This window comes from Podarcis melisellensis (genome assembly GCF_964234715.1).
Source record: "Podarcis melisellensis genome assembly, chromosome: 17".
NCBI classification, from domain to species: domain Eukaryota; kingdom Metazoa; phylum Chordata; class Lepidosauria; order Squamata; family Lacertidae; genus Podarcis; species Podarcis melisellensis.
The window spans coordinates 25,244,919-25,267,831 of record NC_138534.1 but is presented as its reverse complement, the minus strand read 5'-3'; the positions used below and the strand labels follow the sequence as shown (position 1 = coordinate 25,267,831).

The following is a 22,913-nucleotide window of genomic DNA, read 5'->3' as shown; positions in this document are numbered from 1 at the left end:
TTACTGTTGTTTTTCAAAACCCACATGAAGCTGGATTTAAAGGGAATAATGGAAAATCTAAGTGATGCTTTTGAATTATGGTGCTGGAGGAGACTTTTGAGAGTCCCATGGACTGCAAGATCAAACCTATCCATTCTTAAGGAAATCAGCCCTGAGTGCAGGACAGATCCTGAAGCTGAGACTCCAATACTTTGGCCACCTCATGAGAAGACTCCCTGGAAAAGACCCTGATGTTGGGAAAGATGGAGGGCACAAGGAGAAGGGGATGACAGAGGATGAGTTGGTTGGATAGTGTTCTCAAAGTTACCAGCATGAGTTTGACCAAACTGCGGGAGGCAGTGGAAGACAGGAGTGCCTGGCGTGCTCTGGTCCATGGGGTCACGAAGAGTCGGACACGACTAAACGACTAAACAATACCAAGTATACTAGATGAGTGGTGTTCTCTCTCTCCACAATGCCTGCTTATGGCAGAGAGCAAAAAGTCTTTGCCAATCATTTTACTGTTATCAAAAATTTTGCTGAGATCTTCCGACATACCCAAAGATGTCGGAAGGTTGCTTGACGTCTCGAACACTTGACTGATGTATTTTCAGAGCAGAGGATCTCGGCTGACGTGCGAAATTGAGGATGAAGTTGTGGTTCCAGTCTCTTTGTAGCATTGATTTGGAATGCAAACAGACCTTTGTATCAGTTCCCAAAATAAAAGAGGGATTTGATGTTCCAAGGCTGAGCAGCAAAATATTTGGGAGAATTCCTACATTCAGCCCTGGAAAAGGTGTGCTACACAACTCTGTGATCCCAAGAGCAACTCAGAGAAGAAGCATTTAGCCCTTTGCCCTATGGGATCTGCATTCGCTACAGGTTTGTGACCAACAATGCATAGTTGTAGCACTAGAACAAAAAACAAATGGAAAAACTGAACGGCAACCCAAACAGTGTGTGATGCAAATTACTCAGAAGCCAACACAGCTTTACTTAGATTTAAAAAAAAATAACAAGCAAACATTGCATTCCTTCCTTCCTATGAGCAAAGAGTAAGAACACAGACCTAACTTGTTCTGGGGACAAAAATGTTTGCTGGGCAGGGGGAGAGATTTCACACATTGCTGTTTCTGCTGCCCATGCTCCTATGAATGGATAAATAAACCAGGTTTTGATCTGACCCAGGTGGAATCAAATTGTTCTGCTCAGCCATAAGACACCATGTGATTTCTTTCATTCATTCTTACAGCTTCCCAGAGGTGCTTGCTTCAAATATTTAATGTATAAACTCAAAGTCTGCAAGAAAACTTTCAACACTATCATTGGGTCACATAACCAAGGAAATTGTCTCCTTGCAGAACTTCACATTGTTAGTCCTCTGTGCGTGCATGGAGAACTCAGGGCCAACCCAGTACATTTTGGCCCCAGAGGCAAACCACAAAAATGGTGCCTGCCTCCCTTCCAGGAAAGAAAGAGTGGAGATCTACATCAGGAACCAGGGGAGAGGAAAGATCTACATCAGAATCTGCTGCCTCTGTGGATCCTGACACCTGAGGCGATCGCCTCACCTTCCCTGATGGGTGGGCAGATCTTGGGAGAACTGACACAAGGTGAGGTCTACAACTGTTAAAGATCACAACAAAAAAGTTTGAAATGAGTAATCACTGAAAATAAAATAAGAGCTTCCCCCAAATGCACCAATAGACTCTTTCTAACGCAAAATGTATGCAGGTGGTTCTCACTGATTTGCTTCTCCAGTCAGTTTTATCTAAATTTTCTTCCTGTCAGAGGACTCGGTAGTGCACAAAATTCTGCATAGTCAGTCTAAACCAGGGGTAGGCAACCTAAGGCCTGGGGGCTGGATGCGGCCAAATTGCCTTCTCAATCTGGCCCATGGATGGTCCGGGAATCAGCATGTTTTTACATGAGTAGAATTTGTGCTTTTATTTAAAATGCATCTCTGGGTTATTTGTGGGGCACAGGAATTCATTCATTTCCCCCCCCCCCAGGGGACGGTGGACCAGCCCATGGCTGAAAAAGGTCACTGACCCCTGATCTAAACCTTAGGATGGAACCAAAACAGATCTCCTTAGCCCTAATCACAGGCTACCCTCTGCAATATATATGGCATTGTACCAAATGAAAATCTGGCTGGATGTTTGATATTCTGATGCAACCACATTCACAATGTGATCCATAGTTGGTTGGGATCATACTGTGGCCAAGACAAAGTCTGATGGATTTTATTTTAAAAAATGGCACTGATGCAACTGCCAAGAAGAACACACACACACACACACCAACCAACCTGAGAACCTTCAGTGCAGTCCTACTCAATATGCACAAGGATTCTCAGTCTGTCATCAGAAGTACAGAGGTACATTTTGAAGTGCAGGAGCTCCTTGTGATAACCTTCATAGTCACACCTGCAAAGATCCCATTGCTATGACCCCCAAGGACAGTCAAAACACACAACCCTCCTTCTTTCCAGCAATGTAGATCCCCCCCCCACTTCTGAGCCTGTGAACAGATTTCCTGTTGAAAAGATGAACCACCTCTCCTAAGTTACAGCAGGGAAACAAAAGAAGCTAAGCTATTAAAAACTGCAGGGAGAAGCCAATTTTTACCTCCCCAACTCAAAATCGCCCCCCTATCAGGCCCATTTAATATTTTGCCAATTTGCTGTGTCGGCAGCTCTGGAAATCCTGAAAGAAAATCACCGTCTGTTTGAATGACTTGAAATTACAGCTTAAAGGTTGCCACAAAAGATTCGTGAAAACTGCTGATGTGTCTGTTTCTCTCCCTCTCTCACATATACCTTTTCAGACAATGAAATACTATCTATGCAATCTCTCCCCCTCCTTCAATGTTCTGTACATCTCTTTCTCTCTTGGGTACACCATAAAAACCTTTTAAAGGATCTCCTCCTTTAAAGCGGAAGATGAGCACATGGTGGCCTCTCACCTCAAGCCATGCTAGGGAAAATTCTTATTTTCTTTTTGTTTTAAGGTAGATTACAGAATTTCAAAGAGACACTAACTAAAATAGTAATTTCAGAAAACAAACTAGTCAATCTTCATTTTAATGGAGCCCAGCTTCTTCCTTGGTTTTATGTTTCCACTAGAATATTTTTCTTTTTTAAAAAAAAAACCTTATAAGTATGTTGTTGTTGATTTTAAAAAGAACACAATTGTTCTGGGAATTAGCAACATTATTTATAGGTGTTAACTGCTAGAGAATTCAACTGCTAATGACAAAATGTTAGAATACGCTAGGGATGTACTAACAGTATAATATTTGGAAGTATCTTTTTCTTCCAGATTCCTTTGCTGTCATAGTATATTTGCTACCAATGCCAACATAATTTCATTTAGCAGCTTTGAACAAACACTTACAAAGGAATAATGCTACCCAGATCTGATTGGCTGAAGGATATGATGGCTGGAACATTAATAATAAATATTATTATTGTTGTTGTTGTTGTTGTTGTTGTTGTTGTTGTTGTTATACCCTGCCCATCTGACTGGGTTGCCCCAGCCACAGTAATAGACCTATTACCATTGTGGTAGTGTTGTTCATAGCATTTAAGAGACTGCAAGCCCTGCATTTGGAGAGATGTAATCTGAGACCTAGTCCCTGCAAACAGGTTTAGTGCTAAAAAAAATTCTGGGCTGTATCACTTCAAACTGAAGGTAAGGGAAGGCATGCATGACTAAATGTTTCTACATGTAAAACACAAAAAACTCTGCACATAAGAAAAACCTGGCACATAAGAGGATAGAGAAGATAAACCTCTACCCCATGACATGCTGGTTTTCTATATGAAGGAATCTAGTCTTTTCATGTGTGCTTGGTCTTTCTAGTATCAAAAGCCATTGCAAGTCATTGCAACTCCTACCTGGTACAGTATAGTGCAAAAATATGTTTTAAAAGTCTCATGAAATAGGAATCACTGACCTGCCTGCTCTCTTGCATTCTTGTTGCCTAGCCCCATTGTCTTCCATGCACTGGAGATGGTCTGACACCTGGTGTCTACTTTAGATACAAAGGCTCTGTGCATTAAGAGTCTTGCACTACCCAAGTTCTGTAGATAAACATCATTAGAGCTTAGCCTCTTGTATGCCAGTCAGCTGGTGTGATAACCATTTGCCTCTCCAAATATCATGACCTTTCTTCATCAACACCCCTTGCCTATTAAAATATATCATTTGGACCTTCTGTGTATCCCTTTGTTTTGTTTTTACAGTCACCTGTGGCCTTTATTAGGTGATTAGAGGCTGAAAGCATGATGACACCTGAGGTACTTGTGAATGTTTTTTTTAATCGCACAATATAGCTATCATGCAATAATCGGCACCATCTTCCAAGGTGAGAAAATTATCTTTCAAAAATGAATGTGTGAATATTTAATGTGGAATGAAAGGTCATTCTCTCAATAACCTACAAAGCCAAGAAAATCAAAATGTACTGCCAACCACAATGCAGGAAAAATACTGTTCTCTTTGGCTGTATGTTGGGCAAGACTTGTCTTTCCTCTTCACAAGTTTGGAGGAAGCCCTGGCTTATTCTTCCTTTATATCAAGGATAGGAAATTGGTGGTCCTCAATAATTTGTTTGACTCCAACCTCCATTAGTCCCAGACAGCATAGCCAACATTCAGCTGTGATGGGATGATTAAATGATTCAATATGAAACATTTGGTGTGGCTCAGACAGGCAGAGAGGATTGTGACTACAGTCAAGGGCAGAGACAGTTTAAGCCAACAACTTAGTTCCATATGCATATATATTCTGGGAATTTTAGATAATGGTCTTAGGTTGCATTCCTGAGGTCTGGAAATTAAATCCAGGGCAGGGATGGAATAGACCAATGGCCATTTCCCAGTGGCAGGGGCCATTGAAGCCCAGCAAAACCACAGGAAAGCCTAGGGTGTGGGCAGTGCTTTTTTCTATAAAAAAATGTTTAGGCGTACTCTCATTTTGACTCAAGAAAATCACCATTTTATATTTCAAATTGGGAAAAATAAATACAGTAAATGGACAAAAGTACAAAGAACATGCATTACTTCAGACGTCCTTTCAAAAACCATGAATTTACAAACACCACACATCCACATTCCACACTGCTTCACACATTAAACGCTCCTTTCCGTCTGAGACTCAGGAAACATGGTGACAGGAAATGAGGCCGCCATTGGGGGTAGAAATGGAACTGATGATTCACTGTGTTAGAGAAGAAACTAAAAATTACAAAAAAGTTAGTTTTGTCTCCCGTTAGATTCACAAAATGTATAGGGGTAAGTGTACCCCTGCGTCCCCGCAGGAAAAAAGCACTGGATGGGGGAATACACATAACACTTCCTATCCCATGCTTCTATCCCATGCTTCACCAGGTCAGATACTAGCGCAGTGTACCTTGTAATGATTGTCTCAAATACGATACGAGTAGGACAACCCTGCAAGTTTTTCTCCAGCTCCAGAGTAAATATTTCTTCACAAGATGGTGATGTTACTCTTCCTCTCCAGTGTCACCATATAAAGGCACAGCTCAGATGTGAAATCAACAAGTTCCAGGCTTGCATGTGCTGTCCATGCTCTGATTCACTCCTGCACTTCCTGATTCTCAGCTGAACATTGCTTGTTGCTGCAGTTGAACTGCGCAAGCTCTCTTGTGGTAGCAAACCCCACAGTTTTAACTACAGTTTAATACTGCCATTTGTGTCCTTGTAGGGGCCTTGGGCGGAAGAAACATCACATAGTCACAATGTTATTGTTTATGGAAAGCTTAATAGCACGTTCCTTAAGAACCAGTTAAGAAAAGTATCCTTAATAAAGGACATGAAAGCTATGCCTCTTGAAACCACACAGCAAGACGGCATCTGCAAAATCAATGCACCTATTTATAATCATTTCAAGTTTTTAACATATGCTGTTGTGAAGTTAACTATAATACTCTCAGTTTGTGGGGTAAACGGTACATTTGTTTTTCTATTGATTTCACTTCAAAAAAGTGCCTCAAGCTGGCTTTGTGCAGAACATAATATAAATGCCTATTATTACAATCAAAGCCAGCTATCGCTTGGTGATATTTGCCAGGCTTGGGCTGCTGCTGTTCTGCTGTGATAAATTTCAGCTGCACTCTTGCATGTACTTTACACAGAAATTTTCTCTTCAGGATTTGATGTCTACACTGAAAAGAAAGCATGATCACAAGCAGAAACAGAATACCAGATAGTGTGGTCAAAGACTGAGTTTGGGGTTGAAGTAACAACTGGGAAAACAGCTTGGACCAGATTTCCAAACGAAACAGTTAAGTATAATAGTTTAATTCACATAGAAATGAAAAATGTGTATGTATTGAGGGAGATTTGGAACAGAAAATGTGTATTGCTAAACACGGGGGTTTCCCTCCAAAGCGTTTTTCTAAAGGACTGTAACTAGTTAATGATTACCTGTTGGTTATTTTTTTACTCTTTGTCCTCCAGATGTTTTGGGACTACAATTACCATCATCCCAGACCACTGGTCCTGTTAGCTGGGGATGATGAGAGTTGTAGTCCCAAAGCAGCTGGAGGGCCAAGTTTGGCCATGCTTGGTACAGAGTAAAAAAAACTGCTACTGAGTGTGAATCTTTAATCATGTGATGACGGTATTGAGTTGCAAATACGTCCATCTTGAAAGGGTGGTGGTTATTAGTCTTCCTCTGGCCATGGGAGGTGATAGGATATGATGACATGCTGTCTCTTCTGGGTCCTTTTTTGGGGGAAAGATGTCTGCACCCCATATGTCTATGAAGGATAAAATGCACTGTGGAATCCTTTTGAGGGTTACAATTGCTGCCTGCAGTTTGATATTAAACCTACAGAGCTATTAAGGCAAATACAACCTTGCAGTGTATGAATGTGTTTGCAGATCTTTCTCTGTGTTGGTTTTCTCTTTCTAGTCATTCATTGCTGAAACATTTATTCCATCCATGACAATGTGCTGACAGAAACATTTTGATTAAAAGACAAGCAAGTCCCATACTATTGAGCAGTTCAGTCTGCAATGCACACAGCTCCATCTGTAACCTGTAATATTTCCAGCACTATGAAGTGAGTATTTCACTGTAGGGGAAGGATGCCCTTAAAAGGATGAATGGTACTCATATGAGTGCTGGTGTTTGAATCGGTTTACTTTCAAGTTTCAGGAGGAAAAGATGGAAAATGACAATAAACCACCAGAAAATTGGAAACTCTCCTGAGAACTGGAGTCTCTAACTTCTTCCTCAAAGCAATGAAACTGGATCAAATTGTGTCACAATATTGTTTGTGGCTTTGTCATTTATCGGAGGGGGGAGACCGAAAATTAGACATTAATATCCCCATCTTTCTGTCCTTATTTTCTGTTATTTCATTGACATTTTGCTGTCAAAAGCAGAGATAACATTTCTCCCTTTTCACACAGATTTAACAACGACCGCTCCCCACATTAAATGGGGGGCACCCTTTGTGTGGTCGCGAGCAGCCCCTGGACTCTATGCGGCAACATTCGCACATGAGAGTTTCTTTATAATTTACCTCTTGTGGACTGGTGGCCAAAGGTGTTGCGTTTTTCTTTCCAGGAAACATTCAGCCTCCCTAGCTGCCCATGTGTCCTGATATGAAAAGGCTCAATGGAAAGTGTTATCTCTTTATGCCTTCCTCTGGGCCTTTAATCAAATCATGGGCACCTTTGAAGGCTGCAGAGCCACTGGTGAGATGATTTATAGAATTTTTAAAAATAGCACTTATGAACATCCATTGACCACTTCAAAAGTAAGACAAGTATGTCAAAAGCCTGCACCTCTCCCACAAGAATTTGATTTGCATTTTTTCTTTCTCTTTTATAGGTTCTGAATGCAATTTCCTTCCTCATTAATGGGCGCAGAATGATTGGGAGGGAAATGAAGGAGATGTTTTTGGCAGTGACAACAGCAGGCGTCCACAGAAGATGAAATTTTCACAACATTCACAGAGGATGAAAACTGATTATATTAGCTGTGCTCTCTGCAAATACTAGTATCAGCAACTGCCACCCTCAAGGCCCCTAATCAATGTATAAAACAGTACCAATTCCTGTTGTGTTTGATGCAGTACAAGCATATCCACACCTCTTCGAACAGACTGAAGATATGTATCTGAAACTTACAATAGATTACAGTCAGAGACAGTGGTTCTGGGTGACTGAGACGGTGCTTCCAATCTAAACCCCAATTTTCAGCCACTCATAAAATCCTTTCCAAGCATTATAGCTTGGACTGAAATGCCTCCTTCTGGGTCACTGGGTCAAAGTTCAGTTATTTTGATAAGCCTTTAGAAAATTGTTCCATCTTTCAGAGTCATTTGACGGTGTAAGGAGTAGGAAAGGGTTTTCTTTCTTCCAATATCTTTCCCTCCCCCAAATAATTTTTATTGAATGATTTTATGTTACAAAAAACAATACAGCCATACTACCACTAAATATAATTAAGAAATAAAAATTACATACATGAATATTTAGTTTATTTGTAATTTAACGTCTTATTTCCTCCTAAACATTGCATACAAAAGCATACATATGTGCAGACACCCACACACCCACACCCACACACAACATGATAATAATGAAAGTAAATATTTTCCCCCCTTTTATCTTCCAAAATCTTTTCTTCAACTTTGACTTCCTGTCAAGTCCCTTTGCATATACAGTGGTGCCCCGCAAGACGAACGCTTCGCAAGACGAAAAACCCGCTAGACGAAAGGGTTTTCCATTTTGGAGGCGCTTCGCAAAACGAATTCCCCTATGGGGTTGCTTCGCAAGACGAAAAAAATCTTGCATCCCCCCGCGGGTTTTTTTCGCTTTTTTCGCCCTTTTCTTAAGCCGCTAAGCCGCTTATCAGCTGTTCCACTGATAAGCCGCTTAACAGCTGATCGCTGGAAGCCGCTTGACAGCTGTAGCGCTAATCCACTAAGCTGTCAATGGGCTTGCTTCGCAAGACGAAAAAACCGCTATACGAAGAGCCTCACGGAACGGATTAATTTCGTCTTGCGAGGCACCACTGTATTTTCTTCCAATTTCATTGGAAGCATTGTTCCAGTGCTCCTTCTCCACTCATACTACAGTCTCCTTTTGAAAACCCCCCTCACTGTGGGTGTTATTGAAATCATAGCCTGAGTGCAAACTTTAAGACATGATAAAGCCTCTCCACATATGAACTGGCCCAGATCCTGGAATCATCACCTGAGGGCTTCATGTGCCTCCTCCATGAGAGGTCCGGAGGGTTGCGACACGAGAACAGGCCTTTTCTGTGGTGGATACCTAATTGTGTGTCAAGGCCCCCAGACCAGCACTTTGTTAAAATAAATTCACATGGACACAGAATATTTAGTTTAAGGTTATTGGCAAAATTTTAGGCCACAACTTTATTGAATTACAGAAATGTGAGCGGTATTGGCTTAGGCATTGGCGTAGACTATATCGGACTCCCGCCCACTTTACAGGTAGTCAATAAGGCAACACAAAGCAGGCACATAGCCATGTTGCACTGCCGCTGTTAAACTCCTCACAACCCGCCCCCACTCAAAACTGATTGGCCAACAGGTCTGGGGTGATTGTGATGCCACCCTGGCATGACAGTCCGCCCATGCCAGGGTGGGGGGAGGAACTGGGCTGGGGGCCTGCCCGCAACCAGGACCATTTTAAAGATGATCCCACTTGTCGAATGTTCTCCCCAGAGAGGCACGCTTGGCGCCTTCATTGCACAACTTTAGGCACCAGGTAAAAACATTCCTCTCCTCCCAGGCCTTTGGCTAATGAAACAATCCATGGTCTTGGGGGGGGGTATTGCTTTTGTTTCTTACTATATGTATATTTGTACCTTTATATTGTAAACTCCCCTGTGATCCTCGGATAAAGGCCTGTATAGCAATTTAATGAAGAATAATAAATGTATGTTTGGAATCTCATGTTTTCTGGGTGAGGGACTTAGCAAGAACTTAAGAAGAATATCTACAAGACATTGAACCTGGTGCTGGGCGCTGACCTAAGGCAGCAGGGTAAGTGTGTGGGCAGCAGATCAGTAGCCTGGCATTGCAGAGAAGCAAGTGGCCTCCCTCTACTGGTGGCACTGTGTGGGAAACATGGCACAGCCCAGCAGTCTCCGAAACAGCACTAAGGGAGTATGTTAGTTTAAGTGTGTTCTGTCAAATGTAGTACATTTTCGCAACCAACTTTTCTACCCCATGAGTACATTCTTATTGTTTATGTTTTTAAAGAAAAGAAGAAAAGGCCAGAGGTTTCAGCAAATTTCACTTACGGTAGCCTCCTGCGTGGGTACAATAAAGTTGGCAGCAATGCAGTTTTGTCATAAAACCAGCACAGATGCCTCTCACATATAGTGACCTTGCAATGGCCATACATGAAACTCATAAGAGTTTCATGGCAATCTTTTTGGGGCTTAGATTTATGATCTAATAGGGGATGGGTATTGGGGTGGACAGAACACAATTTGTCAGCAAAAAACCAGTTCCTGGTTCTTTAAATACAGTTGTACCTTGGATCCCAAACGCCTTGCAACTTAAATGTTTTGGTTCCCAAATACTGCAAACCTGGAAGTGAGTGTTCCGGTTTGCAGATGTTTTTTGGAAGCTGAACGTCTGACGTGGCTTCCATGGTTTCCAATTGAGTGTATGAAGCTCCTGCAGCCGTGACTTGGTTGTCAGATGTTTTCAGAAGTCAAACGGACTTCCAGAATGGATTCCGTTCGAGAACCATAGTATGACTTTATGCATCTTTACATTTGTTTGGCACGCACTCAGTGGCAAAGAGTGCATGTAGAGTTTAGAAAGTTCCACATTCAGTGGGCAGGACAACAAAGATAATTCATTAAAAGGGGAGGCCTATCTTCAGAAAACTGTTCAAGACCTGCTTTGCAGAAAGATGAGTTTCAAGATCAAATGACAAAAACCCAAGTGTGTTTCAGAGCATTTGTTGCAGTTACTTTGTAATACTTTGTTCCTCAGCACACGTGTGACTTACATATTTTCTTCTGCTGCTTCTCATACAACAGCCAAAGTGAGAGAAACAAACATCTCATTTGTGATGAGATATGTGAGCACAAGTGGTAGGTACAGCTCAACACATTGGAGGTGTGCAAATTCCCCCTTTCAATGTTATATTGTATGTGTGAAACAAAGATCTGTGAGTTGCTTGCAGATCCATGGTCTGTGGAGCTCCTTAAATTGGATGGACAACATGTCAAATTAGATTAGACATGTGCAACCCAATAACAAATTCCTGAAAGTCAATCTGTGCTCGAATCCCTTTCCGAAGTGGACATTTTAAGCCATATTCTGATGTAAGACCCATTCACATTAAAAGAACACGGGGGGGGGAGTGGTCATACACCCCTTCCCCAACATCCCCACTCCCACTTTTGACCTTCACACGTTCAGATTTGTATATTTCGTTTTTAGCAGTCCATGCACAGACAGATTTGCAGTCATAGGGTATGTTCTCATGCTGCCCACATCTAATCAGAAACGCAAGCTGCTATCTTTTAAGAAAACCGGGAAAGGCAATTCTTTGAACTCTCTTACCTTTCCCAGCCTGAAGTCTCAACCCTCCCTGACAGAGCTGCAATAGAATAAAGAAGCAAACATAGCTCTGGGCACCAGCTTCACAGGCTGCAGACGAGAAAAACAACATTGGAGGAAGTCCATTTCAGTTTCAAAATGTTGACTATATAATGACTGAAAGGTAAGTCTCAAGATCAGAATAAAGTGAGTCAAAGTGGGGCTCAACAGAAACATGCCACCAGCCATATGAACTTGTGCACAGCTATTTGAAGAAAAGACAAAGTGTTTTCTTCTGTCAACTTTCTTTCCGCTCAACCCCCTCCACTCCAGATATGAAGCAACCCACAAACGAAAATGTCACCAAATTTATTGAGTTAGGATGTAGCGTATGCAGCTCATTCTCAAGTCTTTCAGCCCTTGGAGGGTTTTTTCACTCTTCCAGAACTCACTCAAAGATGCTGCACTGTCAATATTCTGATGGTGATGCCTTTACCCTGTGAAGAAGTTAAAATGTTTTTGAGCACCTCAATGACAGCCTAGCCAGTATCACTCCCTCCAAAAGTGAATGGGAATCACAAACATAAGCAGATTTGAGGGGATTTGTGATGTGTCCCTTGCAATTTTAGAAGAAGAGATGGGACATCTTAAGGATTCTCAGGAGTAGGGCTTATGTAGATACTTCATAGTCAACAACAACAACTATTTATTTATTTATTTATACATACGTACGTACATACATACATACATACCCCTCACATCTGGCTGGGCTTACCCAGCCACTCTGGGCGGCTTCCAACAAAATATTAAAAATATAATAAAACATCAGACATTAAAAAAATCTCTAAGCAGGGCTGCCTTCAGATGTCTTCTAAAAGTCAGGTAGTTGTTTATTTCCTTGACATCTGATGGGAGGGCGTTCCATAGGGCGGGCGCCACTACCGAGAAGGCCCTCTGTCTGGTTCCCTGTACCCTCACATCTCACAATGAGGGAACCGCCAGAAGGCCCTCAGACCTGGACCTCAGGCTGAACGATGGGGGTGGAGACGCTCCTTCACTTGCAACTATAAGCTCCTAGCTGCAATCTTTATTAAGGATTTGGAAAGAGTTCTGTTCCACATCATTACCAGGTCTCCCACTTTTGAGTCAAGAAACTGCTGGACGTTCAATGAACAGTTGCAGAAGCCATGCCTTGCATTTAGAAGGTCCCACGTTTGAACTCTGCCATTTCCAGTTAATAGATCTCAACAAAGGGAACCATTAGAAAAACTGGAGAGTCATTGCCAGATGTTCAAGATGTTCAGTCATTGCTTTTCAGCTCTTCTCTCTCTCTCTCTCTCTCTCTCTCTCTCTCTCTCTCTCTCTCTCTCTGCATCACCTCATATGGGCAGCCATCACAGCAGCATCCATTCCTTGAATTCCTGCTAAATCCAAAAGTGAAGGCTGTCAGTACTGAAGAAGCAAAAGGGATATAAATATGGCAGCAGTGTCAGGGAGGCAGTGCGGGCAGGGCCTTTGGGGTAGACCCAGAGGGCGGAACGAAAAGGTTCTAACAGTCCAACTTCTTAGATGCTGGCAGGCATACAATAATTGCATTTTGAGCATTTCAAAACTACTTCATTCTCAATCTGTCAAGCAAATGTATGCCCTCTCTTCTTTTCAGAGATTCTCCCCGTTTCATGCCACAGACCCCCCATGCTGTTCCACTTTGCTAGAGTATCAGCTAGCTTGGCCTCTGTGCCAAATTTTAATCAGTCTGCTTCATGTTTCCTCCAAAAGGGAAGTTCAAAGTGGCTCAGCTGCCCTTATTTTTTTTTAAAAAAATAAAATAAAATAAAAAAGCACAGGGGAGGGTGTCAACCACATTAGAGGAGAAACAGAGCCTTTTCCAACTGAAGTCAAAACTGCCTGAGAAGTGCTGGCACCACAACTTTTTTTAAAAAAAGAAAGAAAACTGCTGTGTTATTTCTCTGTGCAGCTGCCACACCTAGCAGGGAGCTAGGTCTCAACCCCCCTCGTTCGCACAGATGGCATTTTGTGGTGCAAAGGAGACGAGGAGAAAGAGAACCAGGGTGAGGAGAAACCAATGTCCTACAGAGCCCTGGACGAAACAGGATGAAAAGTCCTCCCTTATTTTATCACAAAATAGATCTTCTCACTTGCCCGGATTCCTCTCCCCCTCACTCCGGCTGCTCAGATGAACTGACAGCCTAACAGGCTTCTGATTAGGAGCAATGTCTGCAGCTGATATGTGCACTTTGAAAAAGCATTCTACACAATATGCACAGTTCATTCATTTAAGAGGACCGGCAAAGCCCTGACCTTCTGGAACAGACTTGTCTTCAAAGAAGCTGCATCACTGGAGCATGGGGTGGGTGAACGTGCTCCTGCTGTTCTCATTTGCAAGACTGATAAAATCATATCAGGAGAGCAGAATAGTTCTTTCAAAAACAGGTAAATCTTTGGTAAGAGGAAGCGTGGGAAGCCAAAGAGTATATAGGTTACTATGCCAAAATCTGTTCTACCCTCCCCCCCCCCGCAAAAAACCCTGTCCCCACTGGACTCCTGAGTAAACAAGGGACTTTCCAGTATGAATGCTGAGAGCAACCAAAGCAGAATCCATGACTGATCCAAGGTCACAGTCGAAAAAAGTAGGGTCAGGTGAGAAGTAAAGTCAGAGCAGTCCATGATCAGATTTAAGGACTCAGGAGGTGCTGTGGTCTAAACCACTGAGCCTCTTGGGCTTGCTGATCAGCAGTTTGAATCCGTGCATTGGGGTGAGCTTCTGTTGCTCTGTCCCAGCTCCTGCCAACCTAGCAGTTAGAAAGCACACCAGTGCAAGTAGATAAATAGGTACCACTGTGTTGGGAAGGTAAATAGCATTTCCCTGCACTCTGGTTTTCGTCACGGTGTTCCATTGTGCCAGAAGCGATTTAGTCATGCTGGCCACATGACCTGGAAAGTTGTCTGTGGACAAAAGCCGGCTTCCTTGGCCTGAAAGTGAGGAGCACAGCAACCCCAAAGTCACCTTTGACTGAACTTGACTGGCTCAGGTTTAGCATAGGCAGAAGATCTGATAGCCAGCACTGGCGTTTTTGAGTTGGAGCTGCTGGAACCACATCCTAACCTCAGGCAACTCCTATCAATTTCCTTTTCTCCAAAGGTCAGTCTCCCTAGGTGTCTTTCTCCCAAGCAGACTTATACCCCTGAAGAGCACTTTTCCAAATGGGCCAGGTTTCTATCTGGCATTTCAGGTAGATAGAAGGGATCTTAGGAAGATTCTTGTGTGGAAGAAACACACAGCTGGGGTTTCCTTCTTCCTTCATTTTGCAGGATCTCATTACTGATAGTAGTGATAAGCTATTATCAATGACAATTTCACATTGATTTAAGTGTTGATTCCTGTTTCCATTGTGCTGACATGGTAACAAAGGAAACTACGGAAATGCATACTGGCACAGAGTCAATCAATCAAAGAGCCACATAAGAACCTATGAACAATGATGATATATAAATATATTACCGGGGCAACGGACAATAGAAATTACTCGCAGACACCAATGTGCTGCGAGTCAACAGTTTTCCTATCAAAGGCATAGTTAAGAAGTAGCTCACTAATAGCAGATTTGAATTCCTCTATAATTCCATCCTCAGTTTCAGAGATTGTGATATATTGGTATATTGTTTAGCTGGTGATATATCAAGATGTTGAAAACCAGACATCGTTCATTCCTACACTTCATAATGTGTGAACGGAGGCAATTTTGTTCTGACAGAATTCAAAGATACTTGTATGTGTGGTAAATTAATCCTTAAAATTAGCTCTGTTCTATTGACTAAAGTTAAAAGTCACAGGAACAATATGAAGCCTAATGTTTTGCTTTCAGCAAAACAAAGATTACAAAGAATACAGTGCATTCAAACTTAACCAGGAAATGAATAATATGGCAATTATGTGGCGTGTTTCACCATGGCAACACCACAAAGCAAAGGTACACAATTTCTGGAAACAATTTTAACCCACATTAAATATTTTTGTTACCAACCACTATTTTAGAATGTTCTCAATTGTACATCAAGTACCTGCTGTCAACAATGTATTAGGATGTTAGGGTGCTTTGCATAAAATGAGTAAAGCTTTCTCGCCTTCTTGAAAAGCAACAGTTATTTTGCACAATCCACATGTTCTCAGGCATGCTAACTGGAGTGTACCAATGTCCTTCCCCCCTTTTTTGGCCAATGTATAAGCAATGACAAACCTAGACAGCATCTTAAAAAGCAGAGACATCACCTTGTCAACAAAGGTCCATATAGTTAAAGCTATGGTTTTCCCAGTAGTGATGTATGGAAGTGAGAGCTGGACCATAAAGAAGGCTGACTGCTGAAGAATTGATGCTTTTGAATTATGGTGCTGGAGGAGACTTTTGAGAGCCCGATGGACTGCAAGAAGATCAAACCTCTCCATCCTGAATGAAATCAGCCCTGGGTGCTCACTGGAAGGACAGATCCTGAAGCTGAGGCTCCAATACTTTGGCCACCCTGGAAAAGACCCTGATGTTGGGAAAGATGGAGGGCACAAGGAGAAGGGGACAACAGAGGATGAGATGGTTGGACAGTGTTCTCGAAGCTACCAGCATGAGTTTGATTAAACTGTGGGAGGCAGTGGAAGACAGGATTGCCTGGCGTGCTCTGGTCCATGGGGTCATGAAGAGTTGGACACGACTAAACGACTAAACAACAACAACATAAGTATTCACTCCGGCTTGTTGTTTTCTCAGTCCAGTTACTTTGGAATATAAAAGATAACTCATGTTGTTAATTAATTAATTAATTAATTACATGATGATGATTAATATAATGTCCTTTCTGTTCAGAACCCATGTCTGTTGCATCCTTCTCACGCAGCCCTTCTCACGCAGTCTTGCAAAGTAGCGCAAGACTAGCAGGGCAGCATAACTGCCCTCTTTGGGTGCCTGCCTGTTGTGCCTGCCAAGGGTCATGGTTGGGCTGGGGTGCAGCAAGATGCCCCCCCATGCACTTGGGGCCACCGTCCCTCTGGCCCTTCCCACATGATGCCACTGATTAGACCTCAAGTCCATGCCAACCACGGAGGATTAAGTGAATTGTAATTCAAAGTACAGTGGTACCTCGGGTTACATATGCTTCAGGTTACATACGCTTCAGGTTACACACTCTGCTAACCCAAAATAGTGCTTCAGGTTAAGAACTTTGCTTCAGGATAAGAACAGAAATCGGGCTCCGGCAGGGTGGCGGCAGCAGGAGGCCCCATTAGCTAAAGTGGTGCTTCAGGTTAAGAACAGTTTCAGGTTACGAACGGACCTCCGGAACAAATTAAGTACTTAACCCAAGGTACCACAGTATCTGGAAGACACCAGGCTGGGGAAGGCTGTTTTATGGATATCTTCCCTTCTGTGGACCTATTTCCATGCCACCATGTTTGCATCTTTGCTTTCGTTAAGTGTTAGGCCCTATTGAAATGGAAGTACGTCAAGTTACAAGGTGCACTCTCTCCTTACAGCCTCTGCGTTCAACTTGTTCCAATTTTACATTAAAATAATTATAACCCCATGAAAATTGCTGGCATGCTGGCACTTATTACACATAATTTGGAAGCATACAATAGGTAGAGGTAATTTCGGTTCTATTTCAGAAATATCTTTAGGCATGCAATAACAGTTGACTATTAAATAATTCCCCAGATATTCCGTAAAAAATGTATTCCGCTGGGGAAACACATGAGCTTGCATAAATAAAGCTGGTGGGCCGTATTAATCCGAATGCTTTTGTCATATACCTATTAACTACAGGAAAGCCAATTAGGGGAAAAACCACTCCACCAATTGAAGGCCGCTTTTCATGTTTGTTTTGTATCTAAAAGGGCTTATTGTTGACAAAGGCTAACCTAGCATTGCGGGCAAAAAAAATCTGCATTCAGCTCCACTCCCACATGAAACCGACACTCTTGACACATGAAAGTACACTCTTGAAAAATCAATATTGCCTATACCAAATTTAAGTGAATGTATTACTGCTATGTGCATAGTTATAAAATGTCACAGATTACCTCCACAGAGTCCTAGCTAAAGCTTTTTAAAAACGTCGCCCTCTCCCTAACTAGAGGAGCACCCCAATGTTCAAATGCCCAAAATTCAAAATTAAAGTGAAAGAGATGCAGAGGATATTAAAGGGATTCATTGGATGTGTTTTATTGTGCTGAATAATATCCAGAGATATATATGTTCTAGAGCTATAATCATACGATACCTGAAACCTGGGTTGAGTAAGAACACCCTTGTCTGGAAAGCTGTTACATTCACTGAATTGTCATCTCCAGATACTGTCTGCTTCTAGGTTATTTGGTGTCCACTTAGGTTATCTGCTTTCAGATGTATGCGTGTGTGTCACCTTTCCATGTGGAATGTAAAATACATTATAAATAACAATCAGTGATATCCGACTAAGTTATCCTCCGAATATAACCTCTGAAATCAGTGACTCAAGTCTATTGATTTCAGTGGGCACCCTCAGCAAACACTACTGCTGGCTCATCTGAAAGCAATAAACGATGTCATATTCTGGTTTGTTTTCAGTCAAATCAAATTAGAATGTTTTCATCTCAAATTTCCCTCTCTGTGGAATTCCCTCCCATCAGATGTCCATGAGAGAAATAACTATACAACTTTGAGAAAACATCTAAAGGGTGGCAGCCCTGTATCGGGAGGTTTTTAGTGTTTGATGTTTTATTATCTTTTTACATGTGTTGGAAGCCACCCAGAGTGGGGAAATAAATAATAATATTGTTTGTTGTTGTAGTTGTAGTTGTTGTAGTAGTTGTTGTATTTTAAATGAGATCCCTGGCTACTGACAGCTTATTTTATGTTATTTTATGTTAATCTACCAACAGTTCTCAAATTGCTGTGTAGTCTTGAATCTTCTCTAATCATTACAAATTATCCCACCAGTAGTAAGCATAAGGTTTTCTTATTTGCAGGCCTTTTTTGCAGTATTTTTTTTCAGCTGGAACTTGCCAGAACTCAGTACCAGCACCTCTCAGGTTGGTGCTATTGCCATTATAAGAGAACGAGGGAAGTATTCATGGTGAGTTCCGGCACCTCTTTTTCTAGAAAAATACCACTGGTATGTTGAAATATCAAGCAACCTTTCTTAAGCATTGGAGTGATCATTCTTTTGGGAGACCAGGCTAAAACTGAGTGATTGATACACATTTTAATCTTGAACATAGGAAGTCCCAAGCACATGTATAAGGGGGAAAAAACAACATGTCAGGATGATGTTTCATACTCTACCACATACTGAAAAGCAAATTCAAAGGCGGATATTTCCAACAGCACACTTTTGCTACTGTGCAGGGATACTTTTTTGTATCATAATCTTGTATGCTAATGGAAATGCTCCCATTTGCCTCTCACACTTTACTAACTACAGTTTCCAGGATTCCTTTAAATGTGCCATGGATGTGCTTTAAATGTATGGTGTGGATCTGCCCAAGGGGAAAAGAAATACGTCAAGCAAAATGTCCATCTACCCTAGAAGCTGAGGCTTTTTGTGTGTGCAGTCGAGTTAATTTTCGAAATGCATGAAAGAAAACAAGAAGCAAAATTGTTCACACAATGTAAGAATGGATTTGTAACAATGTAATTCACAGAATGAGTGGCAGCAAATTATAGCAAAAGAGCAGAGCAGTTCTCCATTGTTTAAATTTCTGTTCTAAATGGTAAAGAGATAAGGAGAAAGTATACTTGGTAGGCTGATTCTCTGCTTATTGTCTAAATTTGTTGGCCAAGAAGGGAGGAGGGAGAACACAACCACTTTAAAAGGGTAAATGTTAAGTGTTATTTTTCTTCCTTAATAGCTAGACCACTCAAAATCATAATGCTGTGATTAATTTGGAAAGCTTTTACTCTTTGTTCCACCTGCGTCTAATTAGAAATGTCATGGTTTCGAATAAAAAATAAAAATAAAATAAAAACTTGTGGGAAGCCAATTATGAACGCAGTTGCTAGGACCTCTGCTGCATCTGCATTCCAGCAAGTTCAAAGATTGTGCATCACTCTATCCCAGACCAAACACAGCAACCCAAATAGATTAAAAAGGTAACAGGATCAGACTTTGTGTTTTGTTCCTGAAAACTTCCACTGGCACAGCATTTCCACAAGGATTATGTGCTTAATTGAACATATGCATGCCACAAAATGAGAGCTCGCAAATAGTTCAAACTTGCCACAAAGCACACACATTTCCCTGTTCCGACAAATGAGTGATGCCAAACAGCTTTCCAGTCACAGTAACAGCCAAGCACACATTACTGGCTGAAAGGGCAGCATGCCATTGTACATGTCAATATGGTTTGATGTGCAGCAAAATCTCCCATTCTATGTGCATACCACTGGGTGGAGATGGTGAAGGGATGTCTTAGCTCAATGTGCATTATCAACATCTGCTAACATTAGCAGTAGGGTCAGGCTGAAGCTAGCTTGAGCAGCTACTCACTCACTCCTCATAGGCATCACACCCAACCAAGGCAAGTGCTTAGGCTGCTCTTGATGCTTCAACCAGTAGCCCTCACTGTTGCTCAGCCTCATTTCAGTGTTAAAGACTTGAGGGAGGGGAAGGAGGAAAAAATGGGGATGAAATCAAATTCTAGAGTGGAAAGAAGTTGGCATGGAGGTCCAGGCAGTAAAGGGGGAAACAATGGACAAATAAGGCAGGGCAACTTTGAATAGGAAGAATAATAGAAGAAATGAGTTGTTGACTTCAGGTGAGATTCAGCCATGTTGCTGATGCAGATAGCTCGGAATACATAAAATCAAATATAAAATTGCTTGCTTGCTCAGTTTCTTTCCAAAGAGCAAGGGGAAAGCCCTCCAAATCTAGCTAGCAAGTTGGTCGCAAATTATCTGGTTCATTTGCAGGTTAATATTTTGGGGGTGCATCTTGTGATCTCACACAGTAAGTTTTGCTTTGCTATTTTGTGCATTATTTAATTGCTTATTTTCTTTAATTGGTCTATTGCACATTTTACTATTATTTTGGTTCATGTTGTATTGTAAACTTCCCTGGGATAAATATTATGAATAGCAGTATATAAATGTCCTAAATAAATAAATTACTATATAAAGCAAAGAAACTCATCTGTGAGAAACTCAGGCTGCCATCCTAAACACACTTATGAGGGAGTCAGTACTATGACACGCAACAGGACATACGAATGAGTAAAGATGCGTTAGATGGGGTTCCTCTTTAGTCAGCTGGTCTTGATTTATTCCATGCACAACACTTTGCTTTATCCCCCACAACCCCCCAAAATTCAAACTTATCAGGGCTTTAAAAAGTGGAGGAGAGAAAGCAACAGGCAGAGCAGATAATACAGACCACAGTAAGCAAAACTCTGAAAGAACATCATAAAGATTAGAATAAAACATTAACTAAGACTTTTCCCTCATGCTGAGGCAGAGGGGTTCCATTTTTACCCAACAAAGCTCTGGGTCACCACAGAGGGTAATAGATAGATTTTCTCTTCCTGTGATAAAACCAAAAGAATCATTTGATTCATAAATACTGATATCTAAAGAATGAGAACTTGAAGAGGGTATTTCAGAGGAGACGATAATTAAAGATCCTATCTCCTGGAGTTTTAGTTCCCTTACAGAGAAGCTTTTATTGAATTATTAGCAGTTTCTGGATTATCCTAAACAGTAACCTTTCTGATACAAAGTGTTTTGAGTGCTGATTTTTAATTAGGGATAGCTGCACCACAGAACAGTTCTATCAAAATTCGAAGAGAGTCGTCAAAGACCATGGGCCTTTCATTGTTGTGTCTGTCATGAGATTCCTTTTTAACATTAATGGACAGATTACTGCTAGTACATGCAAGCCTCCTTTTTGTCCCTTTTAAGGGCTCATTCTTATGTTACCTTTGAGCCGCAGTTGATGCTGATGTGGAAAGTAAATTACAGGAGGGATAGGGTACCAGTCAGTGCCGGATTTATGTATAAGCTAAACAAGCTATAGCTTAGGGCCCCACTCTCTTGGGGACCCCCCAAAATACATTTCTTCTTAATTGTATTTCACTATTAATATAATTCTTCTTAATTGTATTTCAATTCAACCATTACTTTGATAAAAGACATATATTGTTATGTGAAAATGAAAACAGTGACAATTTGTTGTTGACTAAGGACAGCTGGACATTACCTTCAGTAGCTTAGGGTCTCATTGAACCTTAATCTGGCCCTGGTACCAGTGACCCTCCACATCAGAGGCCAGCAACGTTTTCAGTTCCATGAGCACTTTTGGATTTCAGAGCGAGAGCTGTGAGCACAATCTCCTCCAGTCACGCTCTCCCCCCCCCCAATGGATCACCCCCACCCTACCCCATGACAAAGGAAGAGTAAGCATGTGCACACAATTCACTTTTCAAAGTGATTGGGGGTAAGAGTCAGTTCTGCTATAATTAATATGAACCTTGAAAAACACACAGCGGAGTGCTATTCAATCGAGTTTTACTCAGGGTTGGCCAACTGAAATGAATGGGTCTTAATTTCAGTGGGTTTACTCTGAACAAAACTGAGTTGGCCATCACTCAAAAAGAGGAAGTGGGAAAGATTGCTGCTCTTCCACCTTTCTCGTTCAGCTTTATGTATGTTTCCAAGGCTGGAATGCGGGTGGCACTGTGGTCTAAACCACTGAGCCTCTTGGGCTTGCTGATCAGAAGGTAGGCGGTTCGAATCTGCAGGATGGGGTGAGCTCCTGTCACTCTGTCCCAGCTCCTGCCTACTTAGCAGTTTGAAAGCACAACAGTGCAAGTAGATAAATAGATACCACTGTGGCGAGGAGGAAGACGGCATTTCTGTGCGCTCTGGTTTCCATCACGGTGTTCGGTTGCACCGGAAGTGGTTTAGTCATGCTGGCTGTGGGCAAACGCTGGTTCCCTTAGCCTAAAAGTGAGACAAGTGCCGCAACCCCATAGTCACCTTTGACTGGACTTAACCATCCAGGGGTCCTTTACCTTTTACCTATGTTTCCAAGGGGAATGCAGCCACATCCCGGGAAACAGAATATTGTCCTTATTTTGTTGTAAAATATCACAGAGTGCCCTAAAAACCCACAACTCCCCTTTTCTTTTTGATGCAAATTCCCCAAAGCTCAGCAGGTGAAGTATTATGGAGTGTTTTAAAAATACCACCTCATTAAAGTTGGAGAAATCCCAATGCCTTTAAAAATCATAAGCAACATGTAGTGCAGTCTTTCCTAACCTGGTGCCATCCTGGTGCTGTTTGACTCCAACCCACACAATCCCTGCCCATTGGCCATGCTGA

General features: G+C 41.8%; 1 protein-coding gene across 5 annotated transcripts in view; it reads right to left on the bottom strand.

Annotated features, from left to right (window-relative positions):
* LINGO2 (leucine rich repeat and Ig domain containing 2) overlaps positions 1 to 22,913 on the bottom strand; it is a 418,322-nt gene that overhangs the window by 290,331 nt on the left and 105,078 nt on the right. For 2 of the 5 annotated variants that reach the window (XM_081894259.1, XM_081894258.1), the window contains exon 3: positions 11,578 to 11,664. The exons of the other annotated variants lie outside the window; for them this stretch is intronic. The gene's annotated coding sequence lies outside the window, so the exon portion shown is untranslated. The remainder of the gene's footprint in view (positions 1 to 11,577; positions 11,665 to 22,913) is intronic. 5 annotated transcript variants of the gene reach the window in all.